Raw genomic sequence first — 24996 nt, 5'->3', positions numbered from 1 at the left:
TTTTAACCTCCGGGATAGATATTGCTTCACAGGATGAGATGAATGACAATTTTTTTAGCGTGTGAAAAATTCCATGCCGCACCGAGATTCGAACCCGGGACCTCCGGATGAAAGGCCGAGACGCTACCATTCGTGCCACGGAGGCCGGCAAGCTCGTCTTACTATCGGTAACCTTTATAAAGTATAAGACCGTCATTCATCATTATTTTCAGAGAAAACATTCTTTTTATGCCCTTTGTAATTTAAATGCTTTATATCTAAATATATAACAAACGGAGCAGATAGTATTAAACAACAGGTGTTCCCCTTTCGGTAGTGAGACATTTATAGAGGTTATATACCTAGTTTTAAGCCGAGCAAGCGTACAACGGGGTATGTTAAAGCAGCAGTAACGTGCAGTGGAGGCTCGCGTATAGGCACTGTGGAACTGCAGCACCCCCCCTATTTCCACTTTATATTATCGATAATAAGTCATTTTTTCTTTAATTCTTTCTTTATACTTGCACAATATGTAATCCTTAAGCTTAATGTCAGTAGCCATCCCCGGTTTATGAAAACGATAAAAAAAAATTTGTATGTAACTGTGCGCTGCACAGTTCTAGCGGTTGTGCTGTTTGGCTGGGATGGTGCAGGCGAGGCTGCGAGGGAGAGAGAGCACTGTCGCTCCCGCAGTGCCGCGGCCCTGGCGTTCTGGTGGAAGGTAGTTTTTTTTACTCTACATGTGTGTGGAACGTTCCTTGATCGTTCCCTTTTCTAGTTTAATCGGTGGAAGGAATACGAATGCGGTTTAGTTGTTTTTCAGTAGTGGTCAGAAGATGGCTGAAAGCAAGGGCTATTTGTTTGCCAAATCTATTCAAAAACACGCCGGAAGGGCGAAAGAGAAGGTAATCGGTAAAACGTAATTATTTGTTTGTTTCTGTGCGTATGGAAATTTAAATTAAGCACCGTTGGACTATAGTCTTTTTAAGCGGACATTAAATTATGTAATAATACAAAAGAAATATTTACTGTATTGACATTTTATTATTTATTCGGTTAAACCGAATTCGTGTTTTAAGTACAATATGCTTAAAAACGTTTACCGTATTCTTGAATATGATAAAGTGTAGAAATAGATTATTATCCTGCTTCCAGCCATTCTATTTGATTCATTTTTTTCCGGTTTTTTTATTTTACAGAAAAGTTTAACCGTAGCCTTGAAAAGGCCCTGGGGCAGCACCCCCACTAATTTTAGCTACGAGCTACCGCTGAACGTTTACGATTTTTGGAAGCGTTGTGTAAAGGTAGTAAATGTGGCGGCGCTCAGAAGTATATCCTTAAAATTACGTACAAGTACATGGTCGTCCGCTCGCATTTCTACATGTGGTATGATGTATAGATATTACACTTACAAATATAAATATCCGTGTTCGTATAATGACACGTGAAATTTTGACGACTGCAATTACTCCACGCTCCTGACCGCAGTTTTCAAGCGGATATAACTTGTAGTACTGTGGAGAAATATTGTTTTCGGAACAGTATTGTTGCAGTTCGAAAATTGTAAAGGGCGATTCAATGAAACGGAAATTATGACCACCAATAGGAATTTTCCGCTAGCTTTCAATCGCAATGCAGAAGTGAAGCGATGAACAATGCGCTTTTCGTTCGCATTTTGTTACTGATCGTATCGTCCGGTTCTGTATGCCCGTGCAATTAAGTCTTAGGTCCCCGGTTATTCAGAAACCGGAATCAACGTCTAAAAAAATATGTGGGAATGTGAAAGTAGAGTGCGTACAACGATAAACATCGAAAGAGAAGAGCGATCAAAAGAAGTCTTCAGAGATCACCTTGCGTCGGCGTTCCTTTAAATTATTGTATTCAGATTTAATTACGTGTTAAAAAAATTCGTGCTCTGAAGGAAAATAAACACGTTCGGGAATAAATCCAAAATTATAGACCGGTTATTATGTCCCTTCCTATAAACCAAAATTCCCGCGAGAAAAATCTATTCGGTCGTCACCCGGTCAAAAGTGTATTTTTATAATCGCCGATGATGTTTCTGATGTGCGGTACTAATCGCATTAAAGAGGATTTTAATGAACGCCTTACCAACACTTATTGGCGGCTTGCCACGCTGTTCGCAATTAATAATGTCCCTGTAAGCTTGCTTTCTAGGACGTCGTAGTTCAAATCTGCGTTCAAGTAAGTAAGTTGTATTCCAAATTTTTGTGCGCCATATACATCTCTTCAACGGTGTAGCGAGTCGGTTAAGTTCAGTTCGATTCAGAATAAGTAATTATTTAAATAATATTGATGAATAATTTTTGAAAAATTATGTAATAAAAGTAGATTCTCATTGTTGATGAATTTACGTATTAATTTATATATCGTGTATTTCATCTAATACAAGTATTACGTAGGTTAAAACTTGTTTGTATTTTACGTGCTCTGCGTACAATTACAAGTGTGTGCGAGTGATTTTTTGCCGGTTGTAGAAATGTTGTAATATGTTGCACTAGTCTAGACCGTTTCAGTACAGTCCAGTAAGTCTCGTTCCTTTCAGTTTGCAAAATGTATATTTAAATTAATTTTACTATTCGATTAAATAAACGGTCGAATAAGCCGTGTGTGTATTGCGCTTTCTTTCGTATCGTTTGAGTAATTTAAAAATATCGTGAAATTGTATAATTACTTTATACGCCACGCTGGTGGATTGTAATTATTATCTATGTTAACTGAAGTACGAGTATTAAAACAATCTGAAATAATTGCAGAGGTTATTACAATCCTATACAATAAGTGGTGTTTAATTCTGTGTATTATTATTATATGTTGGCACTTGTGTGTCGTGTTCTATTATATCGTTTTGTGGCGAAATGCTTTTATAGATGTTCAAGGATATGTCATGTTTTATTTTTAGTCGTTATGTGTTAATTAACTTTGGAATTTTATTTATTTGTTTGCGGTATTTATTAATTAATTTATTTTTCGGGTTAAATTATACGGCATCGCATTCTTACGATTTATTAATTAATTATATGTCGTCAAGAGTGGAACGAATATTTTAATAAAATTCCGCTAACTGTTTTGTCTTACCGACTTATAATTTTAATTTTCCGTCTAGATAGCGCTGTAGCGCTAAAAGAGAAGCTATTATAATCGGTCCGGCTCGGACATATGCGGTTTTCACTATATCTTGACGATTTGACACTTAAGGAAACCAAAATCCAGATGGAAATTTTCCGGATGTTAATGTTCGTGTGTGTGTGTGTGTGCGCGCGCGCGTGTTCGGTGTTGGGCCTCTAAATCACCTTATATCTCCAGAACTACTGGAACTATTTTGACCAGACTTTGTCAGATTACTTCTATATATGGGCATTGATGCCATTAAATTTTTATTTTAAAAGGTCAAGCGGGTGAAGCTGTAGAGAAAGGTCACCCTCAGTATCTCGAGATTTCGCCTAAATAAGGTCATATTTTTCCTAAACACATTTGTTAACGATTAAAAAATAACAATATTTGCAACAAAAAAAATTTTTTTGCAAAATCGTACCCCCACCCCAAAAAATTCTGTTGTAGTCGTCTGTTATGTTGTGATTTCACAGGAGAGCGATAGAATTAAATAAACGAACGATATTTAATGTGTTAAAAATTAACTCGGTCTGGCCGGGTTTTCGAACTCAATCGCCCGGTCGACTAGGTACCTGGTGCGTTAAGCCTCGTGGCTACATTAATTTCCGACCGTACAAGCGAAATTTGTAAATACGGTATACGCGCGCGCTTTAGTTAGAATTATTGAATTAAATGAACGAAAAAAATATTCTATTTAAATAAAATGATACATATTTTAAATTAAGTTTTGTGTGTGTGTGTTAGCCGTGCATCAGAAACAACCCACAGTTCTAGGACTTTCTCGAAGTTGTCAGCGTTTTCTTTTTTTTGTAAAATTCATTCTATCAGTAAAAATAAATAAAAAATGAAGTCAGAAAGGAGGTAAAACTTTCTGCTTTTCGTTTGGAATGGAAATAAATATTACGAACAACGAAAAATTGAATTTTATACTGTATTAAATCTTGTTATTTTAGCGCGTGTGCCTTTTATCCAGGGGTTCCGGGTTCGAATCTCGGTCAGAGATGACCTTTTTTTTTGTTTACACTGTATAAATTTAATACCGTCCATCAATAACTATTATTGTGCGTCAGCCATTTACAACTGTGTAAATAAATAATTATTATTGAATCTCCACGTTGGGTAGTAGCATCTGTTCGGACTTAGGTTTCTTTAATTTCTAAATACTCTTTACATTTATATATTTTGTTATTATCATTTAAATGTTGGAGCTTTAATGTATTTAATAGGATTTTTAAATTTAAATATTTTCGGCATCGGTCGGATTCATTCGGTTATTTACAATACACTCGGCTGCTTTCGGATGCATTCGGCTGCTGACAATTCAGCGGCTCCTTACATATCACTCGGCTCCTTTCGGATGCATTCGACTCCTGACATCACTCGGCACCTTTCGGGTACACTCGGCTCCTGACGAAGCAGCGGCTCCAGCATCATTATTTAAGCAAGTCCATCGTCATTCTTAGTCGTCACTCTTGTTCAGTTCCAGCCAGTCGCATTATTCTTGTACAATCGCATTCAGTAACAGTTCCGGTTCATAATTCACTTACAATAAACATTTAATAATATATGAATAATTAATTTAATATTTCAAGTATATTAAACGTACAAAAGTATTTTCAAATTTAATAAAGAATCGATCGACTTAATAGTTAATTATTTAAGAAACAGGGTCGAACTTTCAACGGTTCGTACATCACAGCATCTCTGCTTTCATCTGGAGGTTCTAGGTTCGATTCCCGATCAAGCATCGACATTTTTTACACGCTTCAAGATTCTGTATAGCTCATTAGTGACTTATTGTTTAGCAGCAGCTTGTTGTCGGTGTTGTATAATACATAAAAATTACTAATAATTGCAGTTTATTTAAAGAAAATTTGTGAAAATTAACTATTGAAAGTATTAACATATTTACTGAACTCTTCGTTAATATAAAAATTCTTGGTTATTAAAGAATAGATATTAAGTATTTTTGTTTAATATTTTCCTTGGTTTGTTTGAATACGGTATTTTTAAAAAATCTAATTTTGACTAAGGTTAGAATTTTTATATTGAATAACGTGTTTATTATTAATAGTCGGAAAATGGTTTCTGCAGGAAGTAGTGTTCCTAACGTATCAAATAATGTTACGTAGTTGAAAACGTGTACTGTATTCTGAACTTAAGTACCTGTTTTTTAGTAGGAGATGGAGATTGGTGCCAGTTTTAATTGAAATGATTTTTTCTTTATAATTTTTTCCGTCATGTTATTTAGTTATCTTGTTCGATTCAAAAAAAAAAAAAAAATTTTTTTACTCTTCATTACCGTAGTATTTTTATTGTACACAATGGCATACATTTACGGGATTCTACACGTGAATATAATGAGGGCAAACGAAGTGCAGATGGGCCTGGATCTAGCCCTGTAAAACAGTATCGAGCCACGTGCCGCCCGCTTAGCCTTAATTGTCATCGCAATCGTTTTCCTATCATCAAATAATATCAGCTGCACATCTCTCTCTTACGAAACCAATTTCATGTTGATAGGTCAATATTATCTTACGCTAATTTATATTTCGCCGTAGATCGAGGAACAAAATTTTTTATGTTCACCCACCGATATTTCTAGCTACGAATCTAAGTTCAATATTCTACTTATCAACCCTCGCGTACAATCAATCCTCCCTGCTTTCATTTTAATGGATTTTTTCGGAAGCGGATCTGATTTAAGGCCTTCTATATCTTGATGCGGTCAACCGTATATAATTAATGCGGCCGTCAGCCGACTCTCCGCGCCAATCCGTTCCACCAACGAGCTTCCATCTTGTCCACCGACTACACAGCGCAACGCGGGACCTCTTGTATTCATCTCTAAAAAGTCGATCGAAGCATGCGATGACTTGAGCAAAACAGAGCTCGTCCGGATTAGAAAGTGCTATCTTCCCTTGCTTGCTTTGAACAATAACGGTTACATCTATACCCTAAAAGTGGAAAAATCAATCGGCGGATTTCATAAACGTTCTGATACGATCCGCGTCACTTGGGAGAAAGATTACATAGCTGTTCGTAATCCATATACGCCGGTCGAATTTTTTCCACGGATATACACAGACGGCAGCGCGCTCACTGGATATACTCTTTCCTGGGAGGCGGGATTTAAACGGGCCCAGTTTAGTTGTGTATTGAAGGAATGATTTAGGTCGGTCGATAGATGATATAACATACGAAAATTTAACTCCTTTTTTTTGGGAGATTTTTACATTAGTGAGATGTGATGTAAGTCTTTTTATTCTGTTTTAACGTGTAGTAGGAGTTTATTGTTAACGGCCACGAACGGTCATCCTACATTGTTTTAACTATATGTTTGTATAAATTTCTTCTTTTCTTTTTTAACGATAATTTGATTTTAAGAATGTTTTCAGTTTCTAATACTTTTATTTATTGTATTTGAGTTATCTGAAAAAAAAACAGATTTGTTATTAATTTCCAATTATTAACATAAATGTGGTTCTGTTATTATTTTCTTTTACTGAATTATTTGTGTTTTTTTTTTTTTTAATTTTTTATTTGAAGACCTCTAGACGTCCTTTGTTTTATTACGTCGTATGTACTAGGATTATACATTCAATGAATAAGGTTAGATTATTTGAACTTGTTATGTTACTTAATACCGTATTGTACGGTTATGTCCTTTACGATACAGGTATGACCTCCGTACCGACAGTTGTTTGTTTATAATTTTTAACATAACTATAGTGGCGAAAGAGATATTAAAAAAGTTATTTTTCTTTTTATTTTTTTTACGATTAGGAAATCGTCTAGGTTTTGTTATAATTATATTATATATCCGGCTGTTTATACTTCAATGAAAGAATCCAAGGTGCTTGCTTGCAATATCGAGAAATATTTCAGGGCTTGTCATTACGGTAGTACATGAAAGTGTAGGATCGATACGCATTTACGTTGACTTTTATAAGTTTTTTATCGTTTTTTCTTTTTAGTTATTGAATTTATCAACCTATTATGTTATTACTTCTGGAAATTTCAGCTTTTTTCCTCTTTTGGAAGGAAAATGTTTTGTCTACAGTTTTATCATTTTTCTATATAAAATACTTCCTACGGTTGTCCCTAATAAGCGAGATATTTCACTTTCTTACACAAAACAATAATGAAAAATTATTTCATTACGTAAAAAAATGTAAACGTTTTATTTAAATACAGCGAGACTTCGATTGTCAGAACTCCGATATTCCGGACGCCCAACTATCCGGAGTACTTACACCCGCACTAGGCGGTATAAGAAAAAAATTAATACGCTATTTAAAAAATTTTTACGTACTATTCAAGTAAAGATTTCCTTCTAAAGGAAATTTATTTTTATAATTTTTTGTTTTTATTGGGTTTTTTATTCGACTTTTTTTTCACTTCGTGTAGCACAAAACGTGCATAAATTTAGGCCTGCGTATGAAAGTTAAGTGGTAAAAACACAATAATTGGTCAAGTATGACGTAATTAGTTACATCCAGGATTGTCACATAAAATAACTGGTGAATGTTTTTCTATCGCTACGGACTCTCGTAGGAGTGACCAAAAGAATGCTATTCTACGCAGGTTCTTTGTTTAAAACAATTACAGGATCTTACAGCTCATAAACGAAGATCAACATTAAAACAAGTATAGATTACAGATTTTTTTTTTTTAAGAAGAAATACTGTTTATAAAGGTACGGTTTGCTTATTGATCTTCTAAGTTTAATTCTTTTCAACGTACTGTTTTTGGATTGTTATTTTTTATAAACGGTAATTTTTATAACGTACAATAACTTTATTTAATTTCTCTTCGATAAGTTTTTTGTAAACCTTTTAATAATTTTTTTAAATGATTTCATTTTATTAAACGGTTGTAAATTTTAATTTCATTCTGATAACTTTTATAAATCTTGAATCTTTTAATTGCTATTTGTACTAATTGTATTACTGCATCTGTTACTTTTCTGTCTAGATAGCGCTACAGATCTAAAAGGGAGAATATTGTAATCGGTTCAATTTGTGTATATGCGCTTTTTTCGGATCTTGATGTTGTGATACCTAATGTACCAAAAACCCGGATTGAAATTTTCCGGATGTTAATGTTCGCATGTATGTGCGCGCGCGTGTATTCGGTGTTGGCCTCTAAATCGCTTTATATCTCTATGAACTGCCGGACCGATTTTGATCAAACTTTGTCACATTACTTCAATATATATATAGGACATATATATATATATATATATATATATATATATATATGCCATTAGATTTTCAACCTAAAAGGTCAAGGGGTGAGGCCGTAAAGCAAGGTCAACCTCGGTATCTCGAGATTTCGCCTAATTGAAGTCATATTTTTCTTAGGCGCATTTGTTAACGATTAAAAAATTAACAATATTTTAAACAAAGATTTATAAACTCGCATTCCCCCACAAACAAATGCTGCTTTTGTAATCGTCTGCTTTGTTGTGACGTCACAGGTGAGCGGAAGAATTAAATAAATGAATAATATTTAAAGTGTAAGAAAGTAACTCGGTGTGGCCGGGTCTCGAACTCGATCACCCGGTCGACTCGGTACCCGGTGCGTTAAGCCTCGCGGTTACATCAGTTGTCGACCGTACAAGCGAAATTTGTTCGATGTAAGTTGTGAAATTAGATTAGTTTAGTTAACGCCGACCATCAACGCTATTACAGTCACACCCGCGTTAATTAAATACGGTATGCGCGCGCGCTTTAGGTAGAATCATCGAATTAAATAAACGAAAAAATATTCTGTTTATATAAAACGATAATTAAATTTGTTTGTAAGCTGTGTATCAGAAACAATCCGCAGTTGTAGGACTTTCCCGGAACGCGCTTTAGCCGCGTGACGGTAAAGTCCTACAACTGTGTTGTCTGCTTTTTTTTTTTATTGCATTTATCTGAAGTACAGTACATTTATTTTGTTACATTTTCAACGTTTTATTAAATGTAATACCCGTTTAACATTAGATTGATATATCCAGCGCGTATAATAAATCTTCTTAATTTTCCGATAATCCGGATTTGGCTTTGCAAAGGTCAATCTGCATAATCGGGGTTTCAGTCTATACTTGTTGTCTGTCATCATTATTTAATGTTATGTTGTTATAGCGTAATGGTTGGTATAATGCTCGATGTGGTTCTGAAATTTGAATTATTTTAGTGTGAAATTTGTAGAATATTCGGTGAAGTTGTAAAAAATAATACGTATTCCCTTCCCGCATTCCATAATTTTTACCCTGATGTTCGGTGTATTCTGTATGAGCCATCGTTTCTCTGTATTAATTTTCTGATCTTCATTAAGACTCGCGTTCCAGTCTTTGTGCCTTTGTGAAAAGCGGTTTTTCATACGGAACTAATTTTTTAAATAAAGCCGAATCAATAAACCTACGAGAAATTATTAAATAGTCTTGAAAGAAATGAAACCGATTTAAAAAAAAAAAATGAATTTTCAATTCTTTTTGAATAGTAAGCACGCTGTCTACTGCATTATCTGGTATCGAATTCAAATTCTAGCAAAGGCCCTGAGGATGTTTTCACTTTATCATTCGTTTCATCATTTTCTTTGTACTAATAAAAGAAAATGATTATCGTCAGAGCGAATGAAGCGATTGTCATTAAATCATACAATCGTCATTTTCATACATTAGTTTATCGATATACTTTTTTAACATTTCGTGAATGGTTTTATTTACAGTACAAACTGTACGCGGCTGTTCGAACGTAAACGGTTTTTCAAAAATACGGTATTAAACTTTCGCGTGGTCGGTCATCTACCGGTCAGCCTAAATTATTATTTCAGGATGGCTCAAAATTTTGTGAGCACGCTGTTCAGCTGTAAATCCAGGTAACAAAGTCGACGTAGAAAGAAATTTCTTCTTTGTAGGGTATCCTAAAGAATTTTTTTTGGTGTTATCTGTCACTATTTTTAAAAGGAATAGACCGATTAAAAAGGTTTTTTTTTGTTAATAGATCTCGCATAATATATACTGTTATTTTGTGATTTACAGCTACGAGATATATCTTATAGTTGTAACTGATTATATCTAATGTAATTAATTAACAAAATATTAAGTTAATTTATTGATAAAATAAAATAAAATTAAAAAAATTGTTAAAACAGTGATTTATTTTAAAACGCCCCGTAATAATTACATAAATAAATAAAAATAAACTCGCACGAAATAAAAAAAAAAACGAATATTAGACACCACAATAACAGCTTTTTAAAAAAAGCTACAGGATAATTGAATACCACAAGATATCCCATTCAAATGTCACTGGAAACGACGAAGCAGAGAAAGGAACAGAAACCGGTGTATTATATACAACCGAAGTACATAACAAGAATGAATTCCAGGCAACACGAACAAGAACTTTCACTGTTTCAACAATAAAGAACTTTTGGTTTAATCCGTTCTGTCGTTAATCCAGCCGAAAAAATAAAATCATTTACGTATATAAATATGCATTCTTAAGTTTTAACCGTGCATCTAATTCAACAGTTTTAAAAATTAACCCGGTCCAATGTCGGTTTATTCTCCATACATCCGTCCACCATATGTCCGTAATTTTCAACCGGTTGACACGTTTTCTTCCCTTCTTCCATAAAACAACTTTAAACGGAATAAAACAACAGAAAAAACAACGTACGATGAAGGTAATTTATAAAACAAGACTAGTTAGCTTAAAAATACTCTTCTAATAAGCGTTGAAACAAAAAAGATACGTATCCGTTCTCTGTTTAAAAAAGTAGATTTTCGATATACTATAAAGTTTGGTAAAAGATACGTTGAACCAAATAGATGTAAATAATAACACAATTTATTGAAATTTTAAATTTGTATAAATTAGCAGTTAAAAAAAATCCTTGTACATTTCTTGGTATTAACTAGTTTAGGTTGCAGTTTTAAAACAAATATTATACATTTTATAAAAAAAAATTAATTAATCAATCTTTGGTAAAATTATTGATATAATTAATGAAATTATATATATTATTGAATACAGGATAATAAAAATAAGTCTTATCTTAGAAAAGATTAGTCTTAATTAGTTTCGGGAGGGGAAGGGAAGTAAATAAAAACACATTCTTTTTTTTACATATGTATTCGAATATTCTTAACAACATCGCAATTTTTAAAATAATTTAACAATATTATGTCAATAATATTTTTAACGACATTACGTCTATTACACTTTTTTATTCACAAACACAGGTCACAGCGGGTCATCCGTTCCAATGCTTCGGTGGTAAGATCATGGATGTCTTGCAACGAGCCTCTAAAAGATCCCTTTTGGACTAACCACGGCCAGGTGGATGATCGTTTGCTCTTCAGCTCCACATGAGAGCTAAAGAGTAACAGGAGTCATGGTTACACGTCACCCCTGGTATGAACAGCGATAATGAACCGCCAGACTGTGTTCCCGTTCTTTTGATCTCCTTTTTTTTTTAAATAGCAATTTAAAAAAAAACACCTGAAGAAATAATAGATTTTAGAATTTCTGAAGTATCCGAATTTTTTAGTACCCTACGAAAATTCACATATATAGTATGCTTCCATATTTTCCTTTTGTATATGAATTGTCTTAAGACATTCTGTTATCCGGGTATAAATATGATATGAACACCGTTGCATTCTAGGCTAAAGTTTAGGCATTTATAACTGACGAACTGCGCACCGTTTTCCTGAGTTAAATAAATACAACTGTTAGGTGATATTGTAATAAAACGAAATTACTAATTAAAAAATGAACGCTAATTTGTTTAATACTAAATTTTAAGAATGCAACTGATAACAATTTCTTTCGAAAAAAAATGCATAGTGGGTTGATTTGCTGTATGCGCTCACATTTTTATTTGGAATGAAGCGCTGCCATCTAGCGGAAAAAATTGACCTAACAACTATATAATAAATTGTATTGTGTACTATGAACAGTACGTTGTATGCATTAACATTTATTATACTTATTTATTTTTTAAAAATATTTTATTAAAAAATAAACTATTGTAGATATGTTTTTTTTTTTTTGAAATTTTATCAAAATAAATAAATATAGGTGCAAGAAGCACCATGCTTCTTGATACGGACGATGTATGCGTATTAAATATGTAAATGTATTAAACCTTTTAATTCATATTTTTGTCACTACGGCAACAGAAATACAGTTTAGTAAAATTACTAATCTTTTTTCTTTAATGAATATATTTAAAATACTTAATATTATCACAAATATGAGGTACGCGCCGTGGGTCCAGGGGGCTCCGCTTCCTGATCGGTTATTAATAAATTTTAAGTCAACTCTTTAAAATTGTTTATTAAAATACTGCAGTTTCACATACTGCAGGCTGTCCGTTTCACAATTTCTTATTTTAAGTAAAGATTACTTATTTATAAGAAATTTAAATATGATAGTTACAATATAATAAGTAATACTTCGATTTGATCCGCGGAGTAGATGTTTTCAGGCCGAGTAGTACTACGCAGTTGCTCGTGACGTCAGAAGCTCGTACATTGACCGGGCCGAGTATATAAGTTTGAAAGATCAGATCGTCGGCGTGAAATCTTAAATCCGTGTACGACGCGGAAGGTATTGTTCCGAACAAAATTGTGCGGTTGGTACAATTGATGTGTACAGTATTTTGTACGGTATCGACGAAAAAAAAACATTCGATAAGATCAGAGGGCGCTAAATATATACCTCATTATGTAATCGATAAATTTTAATTTATAGTGAAATAAAAAAACCGAAGAAATTTTACGTAAGCGTGGTATTTGCTTAGAAGCGAGAGGGGAGCTAAACTTATTGAAAACAAAGTGATATTTTCGTAATATTTTGTACTTCGAATAGCTTTTGCGGCTTGTTTCATAGAAATTGGAATAGAATTTAAAAAAAAAAACAATATTTTAAACTAATCACTATTATTGGTTCTTGTAGTTTATATGAATTTTGCACGGGTAATTACGTCGGTTGTTTAGTTTAGTTTAGTTTCGTGAATATGTTTTATTTACCCCCTTTTGTTTTGGTTTAGTAGTCGTATACGCCCATTTTGGGTGTATAATTTCAGATAATACGTCACAGTGTATTTTCCACCACCCTCTTTCATTCTCGCTTTGTGTTTATCTGTGCCATGTACTTAGCCTGCTTTTGTTATTTTAATGTGAGTTATATATGTCGGTCGCTTTTTGTAGGGATCTGTAGTGTCGCTGTAAAATATGGGTTTAATAGTTGAATGGTCACAGTATAGTATATATATTATATATATATATGTATATTATTGTATAGTGCTATACTTGTCGGTTGTACAGTATTATCTTATTAAGAGTTGGTTGGCGAGAAGCTCTCCCCCGTCCCACTCTTACCACTTTCTTCTGGTTCATACCACTTCTCCCGTCTCTGTTAGTCTCTATGCATTCCGTGTAATATAAGTTATAGTGTACACTATTTTAGTAAACTTTCCGTCCGTTAATATTGTTTATCTTTAGTCAAATCTGGTTATTGTTGCCGAGTGTATTTTCTTCTTCGGTATCTATTGTTTTCATTGTTCTTATTTAAAGAATGTCTCTCGGTCACGTTTACTTAATGTAACCGCTACGTGGTCACCGGTGATTCTTACATAAACGAGTTATACTTCGCGGTTGAAATGTACGATTTATGTCTTAACGGTAATATAATTACAATTTTTGTTTCGTATTATTTTATTAAGATGTTAATATATTGTGTAGGCAATATTAAAGTTAAATTTTAAATTTTCTTTTTTTTTTACGTAATTACAATTTTTTTTCACCACCTCCCTTCCGGAGGATTAAATCTAATAATATTTCACGTAGTCGCCAATTCGACAGTACGAGGAATATCTCTAAAGTAAAGACCGCTGGGAAATTTCTCCCCTTAAGGTTGGTGAAGCCGTGTCGTTCACGGCCAGGCTAGTAATGCACACACCGCATTGTTGTCTGTAAGTTGTCGCGTTGATGTATCTTTGATTACGTGTAAGTTATTACGTTATAAAATTAAAAGGAAAATCGATGTTGCCGCCGAACATGATTTACGTAGAGTCATACGTTTTTTAAACCGTCAAAACGTCTAGGCGGCTGAAATTTATAGACAGTTTGTTACTGTGTACAGCGGTAGTAATGAATTCAGGAAACGTCCGAAAGTTGTTTGAAAGGCGTAGAAATAATGTGCAAGATGTAAACTAAGAACGTTCGGTGAGGCCCTCGATAATCACCGAGGACTTGTTGAAACGCGTCGATGATGAAATCAGAAAGGATCGTCGCTCAACGATTTCCGACCTGGCCCTTCTCTTTCCTGACGTTTAAAAATCTGCTATCGGTCGCATCGTTCATGAACGTTTAGGCTTCAGAAAATTTTGTACACGTCGTGTGCCGCACTTCTTAACGGAACGTCACAAAAAATCGGAATGGGATCTGTTTTGGAATTTTTGATGCGCTGTACAGAAAAAGGCGTTTAGATCCTTAACCCGATAGTTACGGGCCGTGAAACGTGGATTTCGTATTACACGGCAGAGAGAAAACGGCAGTCAAGTGAATGCGTCATCCTCAATCACCAACCACACCGACAAAGGTCAAGCCGCAGCCATTTGCTGGACGTAAACTAATGACCGCAGTCTTTTGGGATCGGTTTGGCGTACTGCTGATTTGCCGCGTGGAACGACTATAAATGTAGAAACCTACTGCGAAACTCTACTTAAGTTTCGGCGAACCATTCAAAATCGGAGACGTGGGCGGCTGACCGACGGCGTCCTTCTGCTGCACGATAATGCAGGTCCTGGTTTTGCGCGTCCGACACGTGATTTACCGAGAACATTTGGATGGGAAATTTACAATCACCCACCATATAGTCCGGGCTTAGCTCCTTATTATTTCGGACGGGGTCGGTAATATGAGATGTGCTGTACAAATGTTAGGTCTCCCTAACATCCCGTGGGTAGCGCTCATACGCTTAATATACGAGTCGTAAACGATGCGATTTCACAGTGCGATGGGTTACAAGATTTACTTAAAACGTAGAAATATTGTATCGCATTTCAGGCATAATTTAATTGCAGCCGAGAATTTAAGATTATTTTTTTTTTACGCGAGTACTTTCGTTTATCAATGGCCTTTAGAATGATGTCGCAATTCCACCCTTTCCATTTAGATCATGTACAAAAAAAAAATCGTTTCAACATTGCTAAATTTCTTTTTTCTATGTTTAACCGATGAAAATATATTTTAAAGGTTGCCGTACTATGTGAATGCCCTGCTTGTGTGTATATGTAAATTATCAAAAAGATACTATTATTCGTAGATATATCGATTATGCAAAATTATTCAATTTTAAATCGACAGAACTATGTATATAAATGCAAATTTTTTGAATTGTTTGATGAAATAATAATTTTTAAATCATTTTACTTCCTTCTACACAGTAAATGAAGTATTGTGATCGCAAAAAATTTCGGTTATCACATTTCAACGGAAATATTAATTTTGACCTCCGTGAATCCATTTTGACTTGTTTCGGCGTGACGTACTTACGTATGTATCTCGCATAACTCAATAACAACTTGCCGTAGGTTGTTGAAATTTTTGTTTTAAAACTGTTGTAACATCTGGTTGTGCACCTCCCCTTTTGATTGCAATCGACTGAACCAAAAGTGTCCAAAAAAGCCCGAAGTCAAAAACCACTTGGATTTTAAACTTTTCTTAACTGCAGTAATAAGTCCTCATTGAGAGCTTTTGAACGATATATCATAAGCGGTACTTATTTTCATCGGTTCCAGTGTTATAATTTTAATTGCAATCGACTGAACCCCCCCCTTTTGATTGCAATCGACTGAACCAAAAGTGTCCAAAAAAGCCCGACGTCAAAAACCACTTGGATTTTAAACTTTTCTTAACTGCAGTAATAAGTCCTCATTGAGAGCTTTTGAACGATATATCATAAGCGGTACTTATTTTCATCGGTTCCAGTGTTATAATTTAAAAACAATTTAATTAATGAATATTTGGATCTTATAAGGGAAAGCTAAATCGGTTCGAATAACACTTCATTTCCTTTTTTAACTTTTTTTAAAAATTTAAATATATTGATTTATTAATAATTATTAACCTCTCGTTGTAAAAAAAAAATTATGAAAAAATATCAGAAGTTATTAATGAAATAAAATTTTATGTACTTTTAAAAATGTTTATATGTAATTTAATAGGCGTACCAGGAAGTCATGCGGTGTCCACATCGGATTTTTTAATTGATAAGTTTTGATGATATTGACGGGTAGCCATCGAAAGTGTTAAGTGATTGATATATATGACTTTCCTGGGTTAAGTAATATTTACCGATTAAATTTGTTATAGGTATGTATTTTTTTCTGGTAGTAAATTTTTGTTTATTATTTACAGATTGAGGTTGCATTTTAATCAAATAATTCCGGATACGATTCGGTTATCGTTTGTCAATTATATAAACGCTTCACACTTCTGCACTTGATTTAAATAAATAATTTAGTAGAAGTTTTAAATTTAAAAAAAATGAGTTTTATATGTCCTTTAAACGGAGTAAATTTTATACGCTGTTTTTAAATTTTAATATAAAATCATCAATTTAGGAATCGCTAATGGATTTTTATTAAAAAGTTTTTTTGTATGAATAAATATATACTATAATTATCAAACCGAGAACGCTTTTATTTGTTAAAATGAGAGAGCGAATAAAATAAATATTAAAAATTAGTTGCATAGATAAAATATGAAATATTTTAGGAAATATATATGCACGGGGTTATCTTAAAAAAGAAAAAAAAAATATTGTCTTGTTTATTCGCTTATAATAAATACCAGTACGATGTGCATTACAGTTTTCAATTTTATTTTCCAGTCTAGATAGCGCTATAGCAGAACTATATCGCTTAGAAGGGAAAGTATTGTATTCGGTCCGATTTGGTTTTATGCGGTTTTCACCGGATATTGACGCGAAGATCAACACCTAAGGAACCAGAAAAACCAAAAAAAGCGGATGGAGATATTCCGAAAGTTCGTATGTACGTGCCGTGTGTTCGGTGTTAGCTTCTAAATCACCTTACATCTCCAGAACTACTGGACCTATTTCGATCAAACGCGGTCAGATTACTTCTATAACGGCCTTTACATTTTCAGCCTAAAAGGCCGAAGGGAAGAGGTTGTAGAACTAGGTCGTCCTCAGTATCTAGAGATTTCGCCTAATGTTATATTTTTCTTACGCGCATTTGTTAATGATTAAAAAATAAGAATATTTGCAAGAAAATGTTTTTTCCAAAACGCACCTCTATCGCAAAAAATGCTGTTGTAGTTGTCTGTCATGTTTTGACGTCACGGGCGAGGAGTGGAGGAATTAAATAATTGAATTATATTACAGTGTAAAAAAGTAATCGGTTTGGCCGGGTCTCGAACTCAATCGCCCGGTTGAACTCAATCTCGCGGCTACACCAGTATTCCGACCGTACAACCGAAATTTGTTGTACGTAAGTTATGAAACTATATTAGTTTAGTTAGGCCCTACGGTCGCCGCTATTACTGATACACGCGCGCGAATTAAATACGGTATGCGCGCGCGCTTAGTTAGCGCTAGTTAGGATCATTGAATTAAATAAACGAAAAAATATTACGTTTAAATAAAACGATAAATATTTTAAATTAAGTTTTGTGTGTGTAAGCCGTGCATCAGAAACAACTGTCTCGTCAGCTTTTTTTTTATGTTGAAGATTAGACGTAAATTTTATAGCGATCTGTAGAAAATTCCATGTATTTGCGGGATTTAAATCTAGAACTTTTTGGATGATTTTTACATTCCACCAGATTGTAAATGGTAATTTAGATCGCCTTTAAATGTAACAGTGTTTTTTAATTAAATATTCCCGGTGAATATTAAAGGACTGGTCGGTGTGTCCGTAGATTACTGTATAAAATAAATAAAGATTATTAGAATATTTTCAGAAAGTGTGTAAAAAAACCTGCAGGTAGATGTCCAATTTATATTTTTTGTTATTGTTAGTATTATTTTACATTTTTTGGTTAAGGGTGAGTGTATATATATATATATATATATATGTATAATTGTGTCTACATCGGTCCTTTCCTGTGTAGTCGAACCTGTCACCCACATTCACTATTCAGCGATGTTCGCTGAACCCCCTACTGTTAACTGTATTTTTTTTTGTTTGGCCTAGAAAGGACGGATCTAGTTGTGCGTGTTATGTTTCGTCCAGCTGCCAGTACGTTTTGTTACCGCTTTATTTTTATTTTTTTTTTAGAACGGCATTTTATTTTTAAATGGCCTTGCCAACGATTCGTTATCCGTATAGGCTCGCATTACATTTCACTTTTCTGCATGTGCATGCATGCATAACCTTTAAACTACTCTTTCTCCTATCTTCTCCCTCTTAATTTTTCTCATTTTTTCCTCTCCTATTCGCCTTTATAGATTTTCTCCCTTCTCTTTTAATTTTTTTTTTTTTTTTTTTTTAAGCACCATACCGTGTCACGTTGCGGTTGTCCGAATAGTTTGTTAAACTCCCTTCCCTTAACCGCATTAGTTATCTCTCTCTTTCTCTACGTGAGAATCATCCCCGTTGTCCTTCTGATTTGACATGCCTGTTGATGATACACATAAAAATTTTTATTATATTATTTTTTTACGGCCTTCTTTGCTACATTGGCCAAGCGTACATCCTATTAGACTTAATTTGATTTTATATTTGTGTGTGTGTGTGTGTGTTTATAATATTATTGTCTGTTTGACTTCTAAAAAAAATGTAATTAATGAGTTAATTGAACTTTTTGAAATCAAATAAACAAAATATATATATCTTATAATTCCAAATAAATTGTTAATGCTCGCGAATTTTTTAAATTTCAACAGAAATGAATATTTATGAACCTCGGGACATAATTTGGCGTTATTTTCTAAGCACTTATTGGGGGTGGGGGGAGGGGGGAGCATTAGTTAGCAATACTAGGGAAGATGGAAAAGCATGTGATATATTTTAGAAGAGAACTATATTCGAATTGTACGGAAGTTTTATCGCTCTGTTCAGTCAAAAATATTTGTTTAAATTTCATTATGTTGTATTATCATGTTAAAAATATTGAAATTTTATGCGGTTACATGTTTCAGATGGAAAAACAGCAGTTTTTGAAAAACGTCATAGAGAGTTAAATTCTCATCAGATTGTTTTAAAATTTTTCATTCGACTTTTTTTTATCAGGATTTGCAATTAATTGTTATAGAACCGGTCTAGTGTATCAAATACATTGTAAAATGAATGAAATGCAATATGTTAGCCGGAAAATAAGAAGCAAATAAACCTGTACAGTTTTATTCAGTATAAAAATGATAAAATCAAAAATTTTTCAATACCCACGAAGCCGTTTAGAACAAATACATCTACTGTCGCGCCTCCTGGCGGCTTATAACCGTAAACGTAATCTATGAACCTGCTCTGAAGTGGTTTGTTTATTTTAATATTTTTTTTTTATTGTTATGATTGAATTATTATTTATTGTAATTTTTTTTTTACAATCGGAGGTTATTAATTATTAATAAATCAGTTTATTAAAAAAAAAAGTTAAAAAATGTAATGAAGTCGACCGATGTGCCTTCCCCATAATAAAATAAAAATATTAATTCCCCATAAAATATTAATTAATATTTTATTTTGAATTTTGGGCTTTTTTTAGACACTTTTGGTTCACTCGATTCCAATCAAAAGGGGAGGTACACAAGGGCTGCAATAGTCCTTTCTGAATTTCTATGTTGCGTAGAACACAACATTTTATCGGTACGATTGTAGCACTGATTTAACTTTAAACTCGTTCGTTTTCTGAAGCGTTCACAGTCACGAACGGTGTTGTCAAATTTGTGAAGGCGCGGGGTCCGCGGTTTCGGTCGGTTAGTTTGAGGGAATCATGTTAGGTTGGATGTAAAGATGACCGTTTGAGGCCTACGTGAAGGCGAAATTTGATTGATATGTAATTTACTGATGCAAATGTCTCCCGAGGCATTTATATCGGTGGCATCCCGACCGAGGCTTGGCTGATGACTGAGATGTAATCGGTTGGAGGGAATAAAAACGACCTCCTGTAAACCACAAGGTTTGGAACGGAGAGGGTGATGTGGCGACCGGTAACGTCACTAGGTGGGCGTCTTACTCCTACGGGGTTGGGGTGCGATAGTCCTAAATCAAAAATTTCAACATCCTACGGCCAATCGTTTTTGATATATGCGAGATAAAAATGTCACGCCGAAATTAGTCAAAATGGATTCATGGAGATCAAAATTGATATTTTCGTTGAAATCTGAAAACCGAGATTTTTCGCGATCACAATATTTCCTTTACTTTGTACAAGGAAGTAAAAATTAGTGCGTAAATAGATAATTTGAGAATAATACAAGAAAAAATAAGTTGGAAAACTTAAAAAGTGTGTTAATGTATTCTAACATTCCAGAAACTCTTCGGTAATGGTCATCCATTTTGTACATCGTTCTTATTTATTTTTATTGTAAAATTTGGATTATAGCCTTTTGCATTTCATGCGAACGCTTTTGTTTTCGTGGTTTTTTTTAAAATAAAAAACCATTGATAAATGTAAAATTAAAGCGGCTTTTAAAAAAATCGATCTAAAAAGTGAAAATATATTGTTTTAATTGGAATTTTTGAATTCGGTGCCGAATTCAGAAGTTGAAAGTTGAAGTCTATAAAAGTTTTTTCTTCTGTTTACAAAAATTCTAGCTTGAAGCGAAGTTCTTTATTTAAATATATTTTTATCGTTGAAATTTAAAAGAACGCAACATTTTTTTTTATCGGTTAATTTAAGTTGTTTAATGTAAATTACCTTTAGTTAAAAGGTGTTTTTAACTAAATACTCTACAAGTATCTTACACTTGTTTTAAGTGGAATTAATTTAATTTTTCTTGTTTTTTTCTTTTTAATATATAGTAGCGGTTTTATTCAACTTTCTTCATTTTAGTGAGTGACCTTACCGGTTAAATCTAGTGCATCGAGATACCCTACATCGTCATGAATATTCGTGCTGTTTTAGTTTATTTACTTTTATCTTTATAATTCAAATCGATTGATTTTGAAATAGCGCCGTTAATTTATATCTTAACTATTAATATATATGTCGGAGAATAAAGTACAGTGGAGTATCTTCCGACAAAACGATGAGAATATTCTTTAGAATATCTGTATTTTTAGTAGTTTTAAGAAAAGTACTATTACTAGTAATATTTTGTAGAATAAGGTTTAAATTGTTTTATTGCGGTAGGCTTAGGCCTAGGTAGGCACACGGTTGTCAACGTAGTCGGGATCCCAGGACGATAGGGGTATCATAAAATTAATAAGGAAAAGGAAATATGCAGTAGGCATATTATTTGAGAATATTGAGAAAAGTCAGTCTTGCTTTGGAACCCAGATCGAACAGACGTCCTGGTGATCGCGAATTCGTTATTTCCCTGAGCCTCGGTCTATCGCAAGTTGTTTTAATATTATTTGAATTCTAAATTAAATTAATCTTATATTATAATTCATGTACTACTGAGTTATTGATAAGTGATAATTATCATTTGTAATTATTTCATTGTACGAGTTATCTACTCGTTTTTATTAATTGAACTTTATTATAATCTTATATATTCTCCACTTGTAATAATAAAAATGAGTGAAACACAAAACGTTGAATCCCTGACAAATCTCCTCGCCTCTCCGACATATATATATATATATATATATATATATATACACAATATACAATATACATTTTTGTAATATTTTGGCGTAAAAGTAAATTTTACACCAAAATGTAAAAAAGTGTGGTTTTTGGACTTCAGTTTTACACGTGATATTCTATATAAAAATACTAATTTCGCTTAATAATTTGTGTCCGTAGAGTTTTACTGTAGCATTATTTGATCTTGAAAACAGAAATCTGGGTGAAACCATTAGTTAGCCGTAAATGGAAAAAAATGTGTTTCCTGACCGGTATTTGTACGGAATTATTTGGTGGCATTATAGCTCTAAAGAGCTATAATGCCACCAAAGTAAAAATTAGCTGTGGTTTTTTTTGTATGGTTTTTTTTTGTCTTTCATGATCCAGGAACTTCCAAAAAAGTGGGGGGATAATGTTCATTCGTACGTATGTAGGTGTGTTGGCGTGTTTGAGGCTTAATAACGTTTGACTGGATTAACCTATTTTTGATGAAATTTTGTACACTATCGGATAATAATATGTCGATAAAGTTCTGGAGTTAATTTTGTCAAACTTTTTCGAATATAACTCTCACTTTATATTTAGCTCAGTACATGCGTGCATGCTTTATCTTTCTATTTCTTTTTTATCTTCCTAAAATTCCTTCTTCCCCAGAAATCGAAAAAAAAAAATTTATTTATTGTATGTTTTTTAACCAATTTTTTTTATGTCTTCCTTGGCAAAATATATATACAAGTGACCTAAAAAAAAAAAAATACTTCTGGGGCAGTATTGGTGGTAGAGCAGCCGATCAGAGTTTAAAAATATCTTTTTATTTTTAATTTTTTTAGCCGATTTAACTTTTAATATTATTAAATTTTAATAATATGTATTACAATAAAATTTTATCATAATTCACTCACCACTGCCAAAATATTAAACCTTAGGTAATTTTTTATTGGTTGTTCCTTTTTTTGTTGTTTTTTTTAAAGTTCTTTCATTTAACGTAGTAAACGTAAACAATCAAAAATCAATTCTTGGAATGTGTTGGGAAGTTCGATCAGTGATTAGATTTCTAAACGCAAGAGGACGTAATGCACCGTCAATTGTGTGAAACATATAGGAGTACCACAATTAATGAAGGAAAAGTGAGGCGATGGTGCCCGATTTAATGTTTACGACGAAAAAAGAAGTGGCAGGCCTAGTGTTTGGGCTGACGATCTCTTTGAACGTGTGAATTCAAAAGTAAGAGAAATCGTCGCTTACGATTAAGCAGTCTTTCTTAAGAATTTTAAGAATAATATTGTTGGGAATCATGACTGATAATCTAGTCTGTTTTAAATTGTGTGCTCGATGGTTGTCGAAAATGTTGACATGTGGTCACAAAGATCACAGAACGACATCTGCACATGCTTTTCTAGACCGCTTTAACCTTGAGGGAGACGAAATTTCATCCCGTATCGTACAGGTGACAAAATGTGAATTTCTTACGACAGTGCCGAGACGAAACAAAAATCCGTGCAGTGACGTCATTCCGATTAATTTTTTTTTCTGTTTAACCTCCGGAACTACCGAAAGGCATTACTTCAGAGAGGATGAATGAGGATGATATGTATAAATGTGAATGAAGGTGTAGTCTTGTACAGTCTCAGGTCGACCGTTCCTGAGATGTGTGGTTAATTGAAACCCAGCCACCAAAGAATACCGGTATCCATAATGTAGTATTCAAAGCTGTTTAAAATTAACTACCTTTACTAGGATTTCGGTTCACCTTAACCGAAAAAATTTAAACGCCCACTCTCGAAGGAAAATCACGGTAAATGTATTCTGGGAGCAAAAGGGTGTGCATTTGTTTGATTTCACGAAACCTGAAACATTTATCGCATCACAAGTCCATTGTGAATCGATTTCTAAATCGCGTCGTGCCATTCAGAACCGAAGACGGGGAATGGTGAGATCAGGAATATTTCATCTTTACGAAATATGTAGACATACGGTTGCATAAACCGTTGTGCAGACGGCTGTACAAGAGAAACAATTAAAAAAACGGAGTGGAGATTTTTTATCGTTCCGTTACAGTCGTGATTTCACGCCCGGTGATTAATATCTGTTCCTACAACTCAAAAACTGACTTTCGTCTCAACGATTCGAGGAAAAAGAGTTGAAAATCTCAGCGCAAAAGCGGCTACAATCCCAGGTGATAGAATTTTATGCAACGGGTTTGAAGAAGCTTCAGTCGCGTTATCAAAAGTGTGTTTGAAACGAAATGGCGATTTTGTAGAAACATAAATTAAATATAAAAGTATTTGAAACCGTTAATAAATTTTTAATTTTTTCAACTATTCTCATTTTGTTAACGATCGGCCTTTACTTTTGAACCGTCCCTCGTACATGATATCTTGCATCAGAGTTTAGTTTTTTACGATTCATGATTCTTTAACAAGTGTTTCTTTCATAAATAATAAATCTCATTCCATAATTTAAAAAACGTGTGTGTGCGCGCGCGCACGCTTGTGTAAAATAACGTTCATTCACCGGTTAGTTGAGGAAACAATACCCGTGTTAATTGTGGTTTATTCAGTGTTAATAAGCATTATAGGTAAAGTGAAAGGTGTAGAAATGATTTAATGTAACACTGTACTTATGGTAAAATGTCACCTCCTTTTTTTTTTTTTTGTTACATACATTTACATAAACTATGTTAAATGCTAATTTTCTTTTATAAAATCAGGTTAATTTTAAACATTCTTTTCCGTTTTTTTTTTTTTTAATTTTTTTTGTACGTAATAGAAAGAAACTAATGCTGAAAAAATTAATATCCTCCTGTAGTTGTAATAATAGATTTTTGTAGTTCCTTAAAATACGTCTGTGTTTGTGTCGACGTCTATCCGGTATTATATCTTAATAGTTTAAAGTCATGAAATATAGTATGTTCAATTTTATGTTCTTTTATGTGCTTTTTACACACGTAGTCGACCATCTCTACCGAATCTTATTTCCATGATTCCTTGACCCTACCGTTGGGTACATGGCGGAGCTTGAGTTGCCGTTTTGTAATCGGATGAAAGAGGATAAAAACAGATTCTCTGTTTCTAAAAAAACCCAACAGAAGTTCTCGGGTTGAATGGTAA

At 33.5% G+C, this 24996-nt stretch overlaps 1 protein-coding gene across 3 annotated transcripts in view; it reads left to right on the top strand.

Moving 5' to 3' along the window:
• The window catches only part of UBL3 (ubiquitin like 3), a 568876-nt gene that overhangs the window by 13920 nt on the left and 529960 nt on the right, over positions 1 to 24996 (top strand). Inside the window, exon 1 of one of the 3 annotated variants that reach the window (XM_075379126.1) lies at positions 2256 to 2274. The exons of the other annotated variants lie outside the window; for them this stretch is intronic. The gene's annotated coding sequence lies outside the window, so the exon portion shown is untranslated. Of the gene's footprint in view, positions 1 to 2255; positions 2275 to 24996 lie in introns of those variants that run through there. 3 annotated transcript variants of the gene reach the window in all.

The sequence above is a fragment of the Lycorma delicatula genome, chromosome 11 (genome assembly GCF_047948215.1).
Source record: "Lycorma delicatula isolate Av1 chromosome 11, ASM4794821v1, whole genome shotgun sequence".
Taxonomy (NCBI): Eukaryota; Metazoa; Arthropoda; class Insecta; order Hemiptera; family Fulgoridae; genus Lycorma; species Lycorma delicatula.
This window is presented reverse-complemented; position numbering and strand designations above follow the sequence as displayed.